This window comes from Peromyscus leucopus, chromosome 9, assembly GCF_004664715.2.
Source record: "Peromyscus leucopus breed LL Stock chromosome 9, UCI_PerLeu_2.1, whole genome shotgun sequence".
Taxonomy (NCBI): Eukaryota; Metazoa; Chordata; class Mammalia; order Rodentia; family Cricetidae; genus Peromyscus; species Peromyscus leucopus.
In genome coordinates, this window is record NC_051070.1 from 55,877,833 (window position 1) to 55,895,114 (window position 17,282).

Below are 17,282 nucleotides of genomic sequence, written 5' to 3' on the forward strand. Positions count from 1 at the left end.
GTCAAAGATTTTGCTCAAGTGGACAGAAGGGTTCATTCCCCTAAGGAAGCTGTGAACTAACCCATGAGGAGAAGCAGTTGAAACGGCCTGGTGCACAGCTGTTCCTTGATAGCCATGGGTCCCATCGGTTCCATGATCCCCAAAGATGCCAAACTATAGGTGTTCAAGTCCCCGCCCCATTAAAATTTATTTTTAAATATATTTTTTTTTATTTATGTGTATGTACTTGTCCGTGTATGTGGGCCATATGTAGTGCAGGTGACTATTCAGATCAGAAGAGGGCATCGGATCCCTTGGTTCTAGAGTTGCAGGTGGTTGTGAGCTACTAACATGGGGTTCTGGGAGCCAAACCTAGACCTCTACAGGAAGTACTCATAAGTGATGAACCATCTCTCCAGCCCAGATGCCTAGCCTTTATGTTTAAAAAAAAAAAAAAAGCTATCCAGCTACACACATTTTGTTGATAAACCATGTCTAAATGACTAATAAGATCTAATACAATGTAAATGATATATGGAAATAGTTGTTATACTGGATCACTTAGGAAATTATAACAAAGAAAATATTTGTACCTGTTAGTTGGTTAGAATCTCTAGTGTCCTGTATCTCTTTTGGCCTTGCTTGTTTTATTTTGTTGTTTTTTTGAAACACAATCTTACCTAGAAACTTAACATATTCATTAGATTTTTTTTAATTTTTTTTTTTACGTGCATTGGTGTTTTGTCATGGGTGTTGGGTCTCCTGGAACTGGAGTTACAGACAGGTGTGAGCTGCTATGTGGGTGCTGGGAATTGAGCCCAGGTCCTCTGGAAGAGCAGTCAGTGCTCTTAACCACTGAGATATCTCTCCAGCCCCCATTAGATTAAAAAAAAAAAAAAAAAAAAAGGCTCCTGACTGGCTCAGAGGATAAAAGCACTGGCTGCTCTTCCAGAGAACCTGAGTTCAATTTCCAGCAACTACGTGGTAGCTCACAACCATCTGTAATGAGATCTGGTGCCCTCTTCTGGCCTGCAGACATGCCAGCACAACACTGTGTTTTATATATATAATCTTAAACAAACAAAAAGTTTTTTTTGTTTTGTTTTTGTTTTTGTTTGGTTTGGTTTGGTTTTGGTTTTTCGAGACAGGTTTTCTCTGTGTAGCTTTGCGCCTTTCCTGGAACTCACTTGGTAGCCCAGGCTGGCCTCGAACTCACAGAGATCCACCTGGCTCTGCCTCCTGAGTGCTGGGATTAAAGGGCTGCAGGGATAGCTCAGCCGTTAAAGGATAGGCTCACAACCAAACAAAAAACGTTTAAAGGCTCCGACTTAAGTTGTAAGAGGTAAAATGCTGACTGCCCACCAACCTCCTCACTTTCACTGCTGGAGATATGCTTCATTTCAGGCACAATTTAATCTCAAAACCATTTTTCAACCCACTCTTTTTGTATGTGTGTGTGACTCATTCTTTTATTTATTTTTTTTAGAAGCATAACTATTTACTTGTAACAAAGGAGTTTGTGTACAGCATTGAAATCTACAACTTCTTGTTAAATTCACACTTCTCCTTTTTAAACAAACATTAATAATAATTATTTTATAAAGATATAGATATGTAAATACAATATGGAGTTCAGTGATCCTTCAGCATTTTCCACTTCAATTTTTTTTTTAACATAAAAACAGGTTATAATTCCAAAGTCCGAAGTTATTTGAAACTGGAAAATATTTTCTCTGTAGAAAATAGTAAAAATGATAACATTTCCCAATAAGCCCTTTTAAGCCAAATAATAGCTGAATTATACATATAAATATTGATTAGATTCTGGGATACAGAAGAAACCTATCTTCTTCTGTTCAGAGACCGATGTTTTACTTAAGTTGTGTAAATGAGCTTCCTATTCAAATTCCTCTTCACTGTTTGATTTACAGCAGACATTTTTCTATAGGTTAATCCATAATCTAAAAAGATTTTAGCCTCCTCTCCTTAAAGTACAGCCAGCATCTCCTTTCATCAGCTTGATACAGTACAAATTCTTATCCTAATAGTGAAATGTTTCACTAAAGCATGCCAGTAATTGGGCAAAACCAAAACTTATTCTGAGCCATAGTCATCCTAGGGTCCCCCCTGCTAGGTAGCCTCCCTGGATCTGTGCATTCCAATTGTCTTTTGCTTTATATCTAATATCCACTTATGAGTGAGTACATACCATGTTTGTCCTTCTGAGTCTGGGTTACCTCACTCAGGATGATATTTTCTAGTTCCATCCATTTGCTGCAAATTTCATGATGTCATTGTTTTTCTCTGCTGAATAGTACTCCATTGTGTATATGTGCAACATTTTCTTAATCCATTCTTCAGTTAATGGGCATCTAGGTTGTTTCCAGGTTCTGCCTATTATGAATAATGCTGCTATGAACATGGTTGAGCGTATATCTTCATGGTATGATTGAGCATCCTTTATTGCATGCACAGATGCAGAACTAACTGATACAGGGGATCAACTGGCCTTCATAGATGGCATCTTGAAGAAATGTCTTCGGGGACAGGAAGGTAGCTCCACAGGTAAGCATTTTCTGCAGACACATGAGGAAGGCCTTTGTATACCCCCAGAAACCACATAAAAGCCAGACAAGCGTAGTGGCCCATCTGTGATTCCAGCAGAGTGAGGGAGCAAAGGTGGGGGACCCCGGGGGGGAAGCTGGCTAGACTTTGTCTCCACGTGTAAGGTAGAGAGTAGTCAAGGAAGATGCCTGCCCTCAACCTCAGACACACACACACACACACACACACACACACACACACACACACACCATCCACATAAGTAAAACCATGAAGAGAAATGCCTTTGCTTTGATGCTTAGAACCACGAGCTGTTGTCTCTGGATTCTGCCAGTGCAGCGGTTAGCTCATGCTGCTTGAATCCTTGGGGGCTGCAAGCGAGTGTATCTCTGGCAGCCATGGAAAATTAGGAGGTTGATGGGCAGTCAGCACTTTACCTCCTCCAACTTAAGTCGGGAGCCTTCCCTTTTATCTAATGTTTTTAGATAAGATCGCATTAAAAACAACAACAACCAGCAAAAGGAAAGAAAACAAGCAAGGCCATCAAGAGACAGGTGGTATCAGGAGATCCCAACCAACCGAAGGCCACTGTGGTTTGTACTATGTATTGGGTCATAGAAGGAAGTAAGCAGTCCCCACTGAAGGGGGCTATCAGACTGTTTGTTGGTTAAGGATTAGTAACATAGGTAGGTCCAAGGTACCCACAGAAGACAGTATGTCTTGGGTCCTTACCACTCACAGGCCCAAAGCAGGAAAGGGAGAGGACCGCTGAGGATGGATGTCCAGGGAGGATGAGGTGATGGAAAGAGTGCCTGGCAGCCGTGGAAGCCTCTGTCTTCACCCTCAGTGGAACTGCCAGTGGCCAGGCAAATACAGAGTGGTTATGTAGAATAGGGGAGTCAGCGCATTGGTCATATAGAAGAGAAAAGGGACAGGGAGTGGGAGAGAGATTGATTGATTGATTGATTGATTGATTGATTGATTCCAGTCTAGGCTAAGGATAGGAAAGTCTGCATTCTCCCCTACCAAATCTCCAGTCAAGACCAGGGCCAGAAAGAAGCAAGTTTCTGGGGGCTGGGAAGTCTGGGAAGTGTGCTTGTACAACCTCACTGAGCTCTGCAGAATAGCCCAACAGCCTCCGACAGCCCACTGGACCCCACTGAGATGGGAAGGATGACGCATCATAAAAGATAGTTAAGGGTGGGGCCACCATATAATATACCATCGGTTCCTGAGCTTAAAGCCCTGTTCTTAGAAGTCACGGTGTCCTCCTGCCATAGCTACATACACGCTGGTGAAGGAGAGGCCACAGAGCTGGTAAACTATTTGTGACCTGTGTGGTCCATCCTGACCGAGCATCACTGAAGAGGCTGAGATGCTGTGAGGTTTTGGCCAACTCTCGAAGCCTAACTGTAGAAGCTAAACCCCGATTCTCTGGGTAACAAACAGTTTTGAAATAGGGAACGCGGAAGAACCACGTGCTTCCCAGACCTCTAGCAATGGGCCTGTTGATGTCTCTGTTCTCCATGCCAAGGTCTCGTGTTCTCCTTCCAAGATGGGAGAGAAACAGGCTCTGCAAGTTTTTATTATTGTTGACAGCCTCCTCTTCCGAAACTCCACAGAGGGTGGGGATAGACAGTCCCAGGGAGAAGCCCTGTGCCAAACTCCACATCCCCTCCCCCTGCCGGTCCCCACACCCAAGCTCCAGGCCGCAATCAAGACAAGTAACCCATGGAGAGGGTGGCGGGGACTTGGGTTTGACGTGCCAGCCATAACATCATGACCCAGAGAGGTATGACAGCGAGGACAGAGGCTGATCGGAGAAAGGACCTTGCAGCCAAGTAAACGACAGAGAAAGAAACTCACCTTTCTCCTTCCCACCCGTTCTCACTCTAACCTTGCCATCTTCCTCTTCGAAAAATGCTTTAGGAAGGACACAATTTCTTTTGATATAAGGTTTGAGAAACATTCAGATGATGCCCCCTGCTGCTTCTCATGGGGCGGGGCGGGGGGGGGGGGCAAAGGATGCCGGGCAGATCTCCTGTCAGGAGCCATTGAAGAGATTTAAAACATCTCGGGGCCTCTGAGCATGTCCCGCGAGACGCGGATGTTGGAAAGCGGGATACTGAGGAAGCAAATGTGGCCGAGCGGCATCCTGCACGTCAGCTAACACACGAGCCGAAGGAAATGCTACAGAGCAAAGGAAGCTATAGACAGGGTTTGGACAGAAACGAGGCATGCAAATGCCAGTCGACCTGGCTAGACGGCAGAGAACTAGTAAAGGAAATGGAGAAGGGCTTGGAGGGGCGGCTCGGTAGCTAAGAGCGCTTGTGGCTCTTTCAGAGGCCCAGAGTTTGGGTCCGAGCACCCATGTCAGGCAGCTCACAACTGCTCATAACTCCAGTTCCAGGGGATTCAGTGACCTCTTCTGACCCCTGTAGTCACCTGCAGATACGCTACACATATGCATGAGCACTGCACAGGCACGTACACACAAAATAAATGATTAAGTATTTGAAAGTAAATAAAAGGAAAAACTAAAATCCAATTATGAAGATCAACTCGGTATTCCTATCCAAAAAAAAAAAAAAAAAGCCAATACAAAACTGCAAAAATCATAAACCAAATATAAAGAATAGGTTTTTCAGTCTCTGCAATAACACAAAAGAAATGGGTGACAAGGGCGCTGGAGAGATGGCTCAGAGGTTAAGAGCACTGGCTGCTCTTCCAGAGGACATGGGTTCAATTCCCAGCACCCACATGGCAGCTCACAACTGTCTGTAACTCCAGTTCCAGGGGAGTTGACACACTCACACAGACACACATGCAGGCACAGCACCAATGTACATGAAATAAAAATAAAAATTATTTTAAAAAAGAAAGATAGGTAGTAAGATGAAAATCATGTACAAAGACCAGACCAGAGGAAGGCCTCACATTACAAGGGCAGTTGGCTTGCCTCGGATCTGAAGGACCGGCCAGAAACAAGAAAACCAAAGCAGAATCCTAAATACCGACCCATCAGTGAGGCCTGTTGGTTTTTTCCACCGAGGAATGGCATGGGGTAGCAGCCGGCAACTCAAACCCTACAATGAAGTGGACCACGTTCAAAACTCCCTTTGTTCCCTTCCTACAGATCCCTCACCTGCAAATCCCACGGGTCGTTAATGCCGCACACAGACACTTCACACTCGGTGATAATAATTCATCAACATTTAGAGGGGCTCTCCAAAAACCCAGTGAAATGAATGGCAAACAATAAACTGTAAGTACTAGTGATAGAATTTAAAGATACCGAGACTGTAGAAAAAGAAATCTTGTAAGCATTGGTGGGGGGGGGGGGGACACGGACTTAAAGGGAAGAAGGTAGCTTGTCTTCAACTTCTCCCAGGAAACCACATGACTGAGAAGGTGTTAGCTATTAGTTTTATGGAAGCACAATAGTTAAGATGCACTCAGTCAAGTTTTAACATACACACACACACACACACACACACACACACACACACGTAGCAGGACTTTCTTTGTACTACCAGCTCCCAAATAATGACATGGAGACTTCTTCTTAAGTATGAATGCTTGGCTTTAGCTTAGGCTTGCTCCCAACTAGCTCTTAAAACTTAACCCATTTATATTAATTATTCTGTTAATTATATTAACATTCTGTCACGTGGCTCGTTCCCTCTCCTCCATACTGTACTTTGAATCTCCCTGGAGAATCCTGCCTCTCTTCTTGCCAGAGTTCCTACTTCTTCCGGAAGTCCCACCTATCCTCTGCCTAGCTACTGGCTGTTCAGCTCTTTATTAAACCAGTCAGAAGGTGCTTTGTTAGAGACACATCTTCACAGTGTACAAAGAAGATTATCCCATCACACACACACACACACACACACACACACACACACACACACACACACGGCTGCAGGATGGCTCTGTGAGTAATAGCACTTTCCATGCAAGCCCAGTGATTTGAGTTCAATTTCCACAACCCACATGGTGAAGAAGAAAGTTATTGTCTGACTTCCTGGCAGCATTTTCACATGTATTTAAAAAAGAGAGAAGCCAAAATTCATTGCAAGTGAGAAAAAATTCATAATCCTTAAATAATTGTGAAAAAAGACATGTAATTACCTTAAAGGTAAACATCTTAACAAAAGAACTCAGAAACTTAGGATGGCATACAAGCATGTTTAAAGGATTAAGTATGCTAATGCCAACATCCTCTTTGAGGATAAAACAATCTCCTAAAGCCAGGATATTTCCTTATTTGAAGTTCTTATTAATAAAGTCAGAATAAAAAAAGAAACATCCTTCATTACTCAGAAAGGGGATAAGTACTAACAAACTCAATTCAATCATTAAAAATATTCAGAAATAACCAAAGTTGTGGGGTTCCTTTTGGGCTCACAGTGTGAGGGTGCAGTCCATCTGGGGAGGAAGGCTTTACAACAATTATGACTCCAGCTGTGACATCAGGAGCTTGAGGTGTCTGATCACGTTGTTAGACGTGCACTCGGAGTCACAAAGAAAGAGACCCACAGCAATTGGCGTGCAGGGCCAAGGCAAACTTTACTTGATGCCTCCAGAAGAGTGAGCACATGGAGCAAGCAGGGCATTTGGGTTTTGTTCTGACTCAGGTGTTGGCTGGTTTTCCCTCTGTTTGCTGGGGTCCAACCTCACAATCTTATTCAACTGGCTAGTCTGAAAAGAATTGGCCAAACAGGAAATGGAGGAAGGGAAAGGGGGCCCCTGGTCCAAAGAGAAAAGGGTCACTGCGCCAGGCCATCAAATTCCTAGAATAGAGCAATGAGCCTTTGTGTAAACAAAGGATTTACTGGGTGGAGAGGATCCAAACATTTGCATAAAAGTCTTACAAGGTGGGAGAGATGGAAAAAAAAAATCTAAATTCCTTGTCCTAAACATAAATTTTATAGTAGTCGAAAGAAAAGACTCATATTTGATATTTCTTACAACATGGCGCTCATGGTCATTAAGCAAAGAGAGAGAAATAGTCATGTTCATCTGTCTTTTTACTCAGTTTGAACCCAGCCCAAGGGATAGTGCTGCACACAATCAGGGTGGGTCTTTCCTCCTCCATTAAGTCTCTCTGGACCCCACCCTCATAGGCATGCCAAGAAAAGTGGTTCTAGATGACTCCATTCCAGTCAAACTGACAACTGAGATTAATCATCACAGTCATGACATAAAATATGTGCAATTAGCCCCTGAGAAACTGTTCAATATCATTGCTCATTAGGGAAATGCAAATGAAAACTATAATGGAATACTAGTGTATACTCGTTAGCATGTCTAAAAAAGTCTTGACCACATTGAGTATTGGCAAAAGATATAGAAGACTTAGAATTCTTACTGCTGGTGGGAATGTAAAATTAGACAAGCATTTTTGAACAGTTGGGCAGTTTGCTAAAAAGTTGAACACTTAGCTCCCATATGACCCAGACATTCCACTTGCAGATATTTATCCAAGAGGAAGAAGACCATATGCCCACACAAAGATTTGAAGAGGAATGTTCATTGTTAATCCCAAAGGGTTGAGAATAAGACCATCACCACAATTTAAAGTGAAATTTGAAGCAAGCTTAAATTAAATACTGGCCAGGTGGGTGGGCTACGGCCAGGTCCATCTCTGATTTTCTAGAAAAAATGACCCCACTCAAGTTTTGCAGAGGCTTAAGAAGCCACAACCCATAATTCACCACATTTCCCATGAGGTCCAATCAGGGGCAAGCATACATCCTGACATACTTCCTGCCTGTGCACCTCCTGCTTACAGCCAGTCAGGTATAAGGCTAGGGTACATCCTGATGTATTTCCTGTCCACGTACCTCCCGCCCACATGTGATCAAACACAGCAGATGCAGATGGTTAAACAAACTTGTTTAGCGGGGTGAAAACATGTGACTTGTTATCTCCCATAAATAGTAGCCTCCAGCATTTCTGGAACTATCTATCCTTGGGTGCAAGGCTTGCAGATCAGAAGCATTTTTTTTTTTTCATGGATCTCTTAGGCATAGTAATTAAAACTTAAAATGTAACTGAGGCTCTCACCTCATAGAAGCTTTATTTGCAATGGCCAAACCATGGAAAAACAAGCAGGTAAATGGACATCATATACTATCCATAGGATACCACACAGTGGTAAAAGGAGTGAGTTACCGATGTATGAAACAGCAGCGGGTTGGGAGATAGCCCAGTGGATAAAAGTACGTGTTGCACAAGCCTGAGGACCTGAGTTCAAACCCCCAGAACCCACACAAAAAGTCAGCCAAGCAGCGCACTTCTCTGTTACCCCAGTGCACCCACAGAGAGATGGGAAGTGGAGACAAGAGAATTGCCAGAAGCTCACAGGCCAGCTGGCCTGGGGCACACAGCAGCAAACACCAGAGACCCTGTCTTCAACAAGGCAGAAGGTGAAGACTGAGACCCGAGGCTGTCCTCTGATAGGAACCATGGCACCTGAGTCCTCCCTTCCCCAAACAGAAACAACAGAGACTACTCAGAATAGTCACACAAAGAGAGCAGACAAAAACAAAACCAAACCACGGCAGATACTGTAAGGTTCCATTAATTTTTAAAATCAAGGGAAATTCAGATGGCTCTTCTAGAAGAAGATGGATGTCTGCCTCTTGCCAGCGGCTAGTACAGGGAGGGAGGGCTTCTAAAGAATGGAAGGGAGTTCTTGAGGCCATGGGAATGTTTATTAATTTGATTGTGGTGGCGTGTTTACAAATGTGTACATCAAAACTCATCTATCTGAAGCCAGGCATTGTGGGACACACCTCACTCAGGTCCCAGCACTCAGGAGGCGGAGGCAGGTGGACTTCTGTGAGTTTGAGGCCAGCCTGGTCTACAGAGTGAGTTCCAGGACAGCCAGGGATACATAGTAAGACCTTGTCTTAAAAAAGAAAAAAAAGAAAGAAACAAAAAACTCATCCAGTTGTATACTTTAAAAACATGCAGCTTATTAAACCAATTATATAGAACTGAAAATATAACAAAACAAGTGTAGTTACCTACATGTTTTTTTTAAAAGATGAGTGTTCTGCCTGTGTGTTTGTATGTGCATCATGTGCATGCAATGCTCAAGGAGGCCAGAAGAGGGCATCAGATCTCCTGGGACTAGAGTTACGGTGGTTGTGATCTACCATGTGGATGCTGGGAATCTAACCTGGGTCTTCTGTGACAGGAGCAACCCCTGAACCATGTCAGCAGCCCTACATATATATTTTTACCTACTAGGAATGGCCCGTTAGAAAATACAATGGGAAAATGTCTTGTTTGCCATACCAACAAAAAATACAATATAACCTATAAAAAAAATTAGTGGTATGTTAGGCATTGTATGAAACAATATCTTTGTAACAGTTCAAATCTTTGACAATACTGTGGGGAAATAAACCTGAATAAACGAGAGGATAAAATATATTGAGCCAGCCAGATGTCTTAATGGGTTAAGATGACAACCTGAGCTCAATCCCCAGGACCCACATAGTGGAAGGAGAGAATTGAGATTCCCATCAGGTGTTCTCTGACCTCCGCTACTTTCACCTGTGGCGTGCACACGCACACATGAATAAATAAAATATTAAATATAATAAATATTAAAATATTAAATACAAAGAAATATTAAAGTAGAATATTAAAACATTTATATATATATATGTAAGAAAGATCTGAATGAATGTAGTAGACCCACACACAGTGCATCAAAGTGAGTTCCCACTCTGAGATAAAGGCCACCATATCCATAGCTGCTAAGAATTTTTATTGCCAGGGGCTCTTAGGGGCTCTCCTCCACTGGAGAAAACCACCTCCTCCTAAGCTTACCACCAGCTCAGCTCCAGAATTTTGTACCTAGTGACTGATCAGCGGTAGGGAAGGCAGTTTACAAAGCCCTGGAGTCATGGTTTCAATCGGCAATGTCCCCCACCCCCCCACGGGCTCGTAGGTTTGAGCACTTGATCCCCAGATAGTCACCCTGTTATGGGTTCTGGCTTAACAGGCAGATATGGGCCACTAGGGGCAGGCCTTTGAGGGTTAGAACTCGGCTCTGGTTTCCCTGTCTTTACCTTGATCTTGGTCTGTCAGCGCGACCAAACAAGGCTGCAAGCTTCTGTTGCTGTGGATTTCCACCATCACGCCTTCCCCACCAAAATAAACCTGTCCTTCCTTAAATCCCTGCTGCTAGGTATTTGGTCACATGATGAGAAACGTATCGGGTATTTGGTCACATGATAAGAAATGTAACTAACACGCCTCGGTCTGGAGCAGCCATGGCCATCCATGACAGCTGCGGAGCCTCCTTGGGATCGGTGCCCTTGTGAACTCCACTGTGTTTAGCTGCACCCTCTGCTCTGTCTCCCTCCCTGGTGCCCACAGCTGGCAATGCCAGGGGTTCTCCCTAATAAACCTATTTATGCAAATCTCCCTCTGAGTCTGCTTTCCCAGGGAACTTGACCTACAACAGAGGGGAAAGGTGTCAATTATTCCCCAATTAAAGTATATACTTACTGCAAGTTCTCATCGGAATAACAGTGGGATCATTTTACTAAGTGAAAATAGCTAAAAAAAAAAAGGGGGGGGGGAGGGAGGGAGCAGAGTAAGAATAATGAAGTTTGGCTTGAAACACAGGAAACTAAATTTTATTAGAAAGCTATAATAACTTTGCAGGAAACTAAATTTTATTAGAAAGCTATTATAAACTTGAACAGTGTATTAATGATGCCATCGTAGAAAAGGTCACAGAAACCATAACACACACCAGGATCATATCCTTTTTCATTATTACCATTATTTATTTAGTGGGGGGGGGCTGGTACGTTGCCACTGGTCACATGTGGAGGTCAGATGATGACCTGTGGGAGTCAGTTCCCTCTTCCCTCAATGTGGCATCCAGGCACTGAACTCCCGGGATCAGGCTTAGAGGCGAGTGTCTTTACCTGCAGAGCCATCTGGCGGGCCCCCAAATGATCTTACCGTTCCTCAGTGCTGTGTGCTTCCCTGACTTTTAAAATGCTGTTCAGTCATAAGGACACCAACTCCTTAGTCCCTTTTTCATGGAAACAGTTTATTCTTTCACATGGATACTAGTGGTAGTGCTGACAAGCCCCCTAATAACACTAATGAACATCATCATCACCATCATCATTTCTGTCCCATACTGTCTCGATTTCATCTTTAGGGTAAGACTATCTCGTCACTCTTCTCTGTTGCTTCTCACTAACCCTCCACTCAAGTACGCCCCTGCCTCTCCACGCACTGAGTCCCTTACCACCCAGCTGGATCTTCCTGTCCACCTTAGGAGCTGCTACCATCAAAATCAACCCCATATCCACGGGAACAGCACTTCCTACACTCCAGCGTCTCAGTCCCTTAGCCTCAGAGCCACTAAGCTGTAATCCCCCTGCCTCTGCAATCCATGCTCTGGCCCATAGTGGCCCTCTGTTCTCCTGGGGGGCTCCTGCCAGCCAAACTGTGGACTCTGATATTTCCATCCATGACCACGGTTTTCTGACTTCCTGCTTTCTAATGTCTTCTATGTCCACTCTCACTCCACAGAGAACCCCCAAGACGTATGTGAACACTACAGGGATTTAGAACGTCTCAATCCCACCTGAAGTGTCTTCCTTCTTTGAACATGAGCCCACGTGACTTACAAATACCGTGTCCCATTGTTTAAGTATGGGAACCACTGTGAACTCCCATCCCAACTTCCCTTAGTCTCCCAGGTTCACTCCCAGGTCCTCCCCTACCGCCATAAGCTAGCTGCCAAGGAGGCTAGAGGACAGATGTCATCAGTTTGCTTCCCTAGGAAGGACTTTCCTTGGCTCTGTCATCATGAAGTTGAAACCGCTGCACTGGTACCCAACGTCCACTGTGACTCCGCCCCTCCTCTCTCTTCCTCTAGCCACACCCTTCCTTGCCTCTCCTGTTCCAATCAGAATAAATAAATGGCTTGCACACTGATGTCTCCAGCCCTCCGAAATCTGCATGTGCCAGGCCCTTCATCCACAAGTCCTCGTGGTCACCCTCTTCCTCAGGTGGCACTGATAACACCTGCCTGAAAATCTTCACAGTCCTTCTACACACACACACACACACACACACACACACACACACACAGGTACTCCGGGCTGGGCGTGGAAACTGTTTCAACGTCAGAGTCGGCTACCGGCCTGGAACACCTTGTGCTCAGGGAATTGAGAAGAGTGTCTTCATTATTGCATCATCAAGGCCATCACACCGCACAGAACACAGGCAGATGCGGAAGCGCCACAGCTTGACTGGATGGGATGAGGGACAACACAAGGAAAAAATGCGTCAGGCTCGCATTCCAGCATCCCGGACTCCAGTTCCTTTCTGACTGCTAAGTGACTGCAAGCCATTTTCTTTCTTTCTTATTTTTGGTTTGGTTTTTCCAGACAGGGTTTTTCTGTGTAGTTTTGTTTTGTTTTGTTTTGTTTTGTTTTGTTTTTTCAGAGCTGAGGACCGAACCCAGGGCCTTGTGATTGCTAGGCAAGCGCTCTACCACTGAGCTAAATCCCCAACCCACTCTGTGTAGTTTTGGTGCTTGCCCTGGAACTCGCTCTGTAGACCAGGCTGGCATCGAACTCACAGAGATCCACCTGCCTCAACCCCCCCCCCCCCATGCATACACTGCCACCACCCGGCTTACAGGCCATTTTCTTAAGCTTTCTGGTACATAGTTGCTTTCCCTATAAAACTAACACAGGGATAGTTACTTTACAAGGTGGCTTAAGGAGTCAATTAGAGAACACATGCTTCTGATATTCAACCAAGTCTGGCCTTTTTCATGTCTTTTGTCCTTCCTCCTGCCTTCTCTCTATAAGCATCCCTTATACTTCCTCAAAATTTAGAGAGCAGCAACAAGAAACAAAGCCATGTACTTCAAACGCACCTCTGACTTCAAAGTGTTCCACTCCCTGCCCATGACTCAGTCGGGGCTAATCACACAGTTGCTACACCTTGTAAATAGTTGACCTTTTAACTCGTCTGACAAGGTAAGGTTGCTAGGAAGTAAACGAATGTATTCACCTGGGTGTGTTCTAGAATCTTCTTATGAGGAGCCGCCAGCTCTTCATTGAACAAGCCCTAGAAGATGATGGGAGCTCTGGAGTATCTGTAGCCACCCAGCTGGATCCTTCATGACACACTCAAAGCTAATGTGACCACTGAGGTCTAGATTCACTTTGGACCAACAGAACAGACAAGAAGTTTCAAATTAATAAGGAAATTCAAAACACATAATGCCCAGCAAAGAGACGTTACCAAGTTATAATTGTCATCCTGTCCAGGACTGTAATGAGGACATACCTGTCCTGGAGATTATATCCTTACAAAGAGTCAAGAGAGCGCTGAAGGCTGAATGGAGAATAAGGAGGGAGCATTCCATAAGACGGTCACTGTTGGAACTGAATAGCAAGGCAGAAAGGAAACGCACAGAAGCAGAGGAGACTCCTCGCCCCGCCAGCCTGCTCCCGTCTGCTCTCTACAGTGGACACATGCTTACAGAAGCAATTATAGCAATTCTATAAGGAGCATAATCCAATTTACATATCAGAAAACTGAAGTTTAGAGACGTTAGTAACACATCCAATGTCACACGGGTAGATATCAATGATGATATCCTAAATCCAGTCTGTCCAGCCCTGTAGAACATGCTGCTAATAGTTTACCAGACAGTCCCTAGTGTTGTGTACATGAATATGGAATTAATCCTCCAAGTGGAATGGACTTAACTGGCTTTATCGAATATATAGCTTTATCCATGGTCTCATTGCAAAGAAATGTTTTAGAAAACTCCAGTCTCCTGACCATCACCTAGAAAGCCTTGAGGTTATCACTGCAGCCAAACAAGTAGAGAGCTGAAGACACTTGGCTTCTTAAAAGTGAACAAAGCCAAGAGTTGGAAACCCTAAGAGGGAGACCAGTCTCAGAGGGCTGCCCCCCCCCATGTTATGGGGAAAAGGACAAGAAGAGACACCACTGCACTTCCATCAGAGAGAGGGGAAAAGAATCACTTAAGAGCCCGGTCCCAGCTAGGGAGGCAGCTCTGCCAGTAAATGCCCTAGCCACAAAAGCCTACTGGCCAGAAGCCAGTCTTCAGAATTCATGTAGAGAGCAGGATGAGAGACGCGCATCTGTAATCTCATAGGGCAAGATGGGAGCTGGAGACAGGAGCATCTCACCAGGAGCTCGTGAGCCAGCTAACCTGAAGTGTGAGGCGCAGCAGCAGAAACAAGGAAACCCTGCCTCACCGCGGTACAGGGGGAGAACCAGCCATCTAAGTCGTTCTCTGGCCTTACACGCTCACTACGACAGGTGCATAACTGTGCACGTGCACACTCGCAAGCACACACACACACACACACACACACACACACACACACACGTTGCATAGTCAAATAATAGTAAATAAAAATAAATCATGGGGCTGGAGAGATGGCTCAACGGTTAAGAGCACTGGCTGTTCTTCCAGAGGACCTGGGTTCAAGTCCCAACATCCACATGGTAACTCACAACTATCTGGAACTCCAGTTCTAAGGAATTCAACACCCTCACATAAACACACATGCACATAAAATAAAAATAAATCACAAAAATTGTTTAAAAAATAAATCAATAGCCGGGCGGTGGTGGCACATGCCTTTAATCCCAGCACTCGGGAGGCAGAGCCAGGTGGATCTCTGTGAGTTCGAGGCCAGCCTGGGCTACCAAGTGAGTCCCAGGAAAGGCACAAAGCTACACAGAGAAACCCTGTTTTGAAAAACCAAAATAAATAAGTAAATCAATAAAGCACAAGTGCAGTTGTGGGACTGGAGAGATGCCTCAGAGATTAGGAGGACAAACTGCTCTTGCAGAGCAAGAGGACCCAAGTTCAGGTCCCAGCACCCCCATCAGGAGACCTACAATCACCTAAAACTCCAGCTTCGGGGGATCTGATGGGCTCTTTTGGTCTCCAAGAGCACCTGTACTCATGTACACACACACACACAATTAAAAATAAAAATCTTTAAAACCCAGTCTCCTCCCCCTATCTGTAGAGGATGAGTTCAAAAAACCAAATACCAAATATGTGGATGCTCAAGTCCCTTGTAGAAGAAGGCATGGTGCACAAATCCTCCCACATACTAGAAATTGCCCTAAATCATTTGTAAAACCTGTCATAATATAAATGCTATGTAAATTGTTACGTTGTTTAGGGAGTAGGGGCAAGAAGGAAGTCTATACTTGAGCGATATAATACTTTTCTGAAAATTTCCCATGCCAACTTGGTAGGATCTGTGGATGTGAGACCCACAGTTAAGGATGACCTAGACATCCTTGTGTGTGTGTGTGTGTGTGTGTGTGTGTGTGTGTGTGTGTGTGTGTGTGTGTGTGTATGTGCAGATGTTTTGTCTGCATATATATCTGTGTACCACATTCATGTCTGGTACTGGAGGAAGCCAGAAGAAGGTGTCTGCTTGAGGTTTCTATTGCTGTGACAAAACACCATGACCAAAAAACAAACTGGGCAGGAAAGAGTCTATTTAGCTTACACTTCCATGTTGCTGTTCATCATCAAAGGAAGTCAGGACAGGAACTCCAACAGGGCAGGATCGTGGAGGCAGGAGCTGATGCAGAGTCCATGGAGGAGTGCTGCTTACTGGCTTGCTCCCTACGGCTTGCTCAGCTTCTTTCTTGTAGAACCCACAACCACCAGCCAGGGATGGCACCACCCACCGTGGGCTAGGCCATCTCCCATCAATCACTAATTAAGAAAATACCTTAGAGCCGGATCTTATGGAGGCATCTTCTCAATTGAGGTTCCTTCTTCTCAGCTAACTCTAGTCTGTGTGTCTGCTGACATAAGTGTAGCCAGCACTGTGTCAGATACCCTTGGATCAGAGTTGGAGAGGGTTGTGAGCTGCCATGTGGGTGCTAGGAATTGAACCTGGGTCCCCTGGTAGAGCAGACAGTAGTCCTCTTAACCACCTAGCCATCTCCCCTGCCCCTTGAACACTGTTGTTAACAAGTCCTGCCACAACCCACCTGCTAAGGTGAAGTCAGAGATGCCAACCGATAGGGAGGGAAATAGTTAATTCTGGCCCCTCTCACCATTTTGTCACAAGAGGAAATATATTGTTACTTTTATTGTTGCTGTGAACAAACACCCAACCGAAGGGAATGAAAATGTACTTTGGTTCGCTTTTGCAGGTGGTACAATCCACTATGGTAGGAAAAGCATGAAAGAGAGACTCTGTGGAGATGGGGCTGTGTGATGCACACAGAAGCTGGACCAGGAAGCAGAGGAGAAGACGGGAAGCAGGGTCAGACTCTAACTCCCAGCTGTGGAATAATTTTTTTATACACTGTGAAGATTTGTCACTCAAATTGGTTTAATAAAAAGCTGAATGGCCAATCGCGAGGCAGGATTTTCAGGGCAGAGAGGACACTGGGAAGGAAAAGGGAGGAGTCAGAGGAGATGCCATAAGATGCAGAGTGGGCAGGATGGGAAGTACATATATGAGGTAAATGAGCTTCAGGGCAACACATAGATGACTAGAAATGGGTTAGTTTAAGTTATAAGAGCTAGCTAAAAACAAGCTTAAACTATTGGCTGAGCATTTATAATTAATATTAAGTCTCTGTGTGGTTATTTGGGAACTCGCTGGTGGGACAGAAAAGTCCACCTACAACCTCCAAAGGCACCCACCCAG

The 17,282-nt window shown here is 44.6% G+C and overlaps 1 long non-coding RNA gene across 3 annotated transcripts; it reads left to right on the top strand.

Moving 5' to 3' along the window:
- The first annotated feature begins 2,448 nt into the window (after positions 1 to 2,448).
- On the top strand, positions 2,449 to 16,972 carry LOC114707315. 3 transcript variants are annotated; one of them, XR_003736631.2, is made up of 3 exons: positions 2,449 to 2,544; positions 5,678 to 5,806; positions 16,780 to 16,972. It is a non-coding gene; the product is annotated as an uncharacterized LOC114707315 (long non-coding RNA). The 3 variants fall into 3 exon arrangements; XR_005092163.1 differs by lacking the exon at positions 16,780 to 16,972 and adding an exon at positions 12,121 to 12,586; XR_005092164.1 differs by lacking the exon at positions 16,780 to 16,972 and adding an exon at positions 10,751 to 10,989.
- Positions 16,973 to 17,282: the final 310 nt, after the last annotated feature.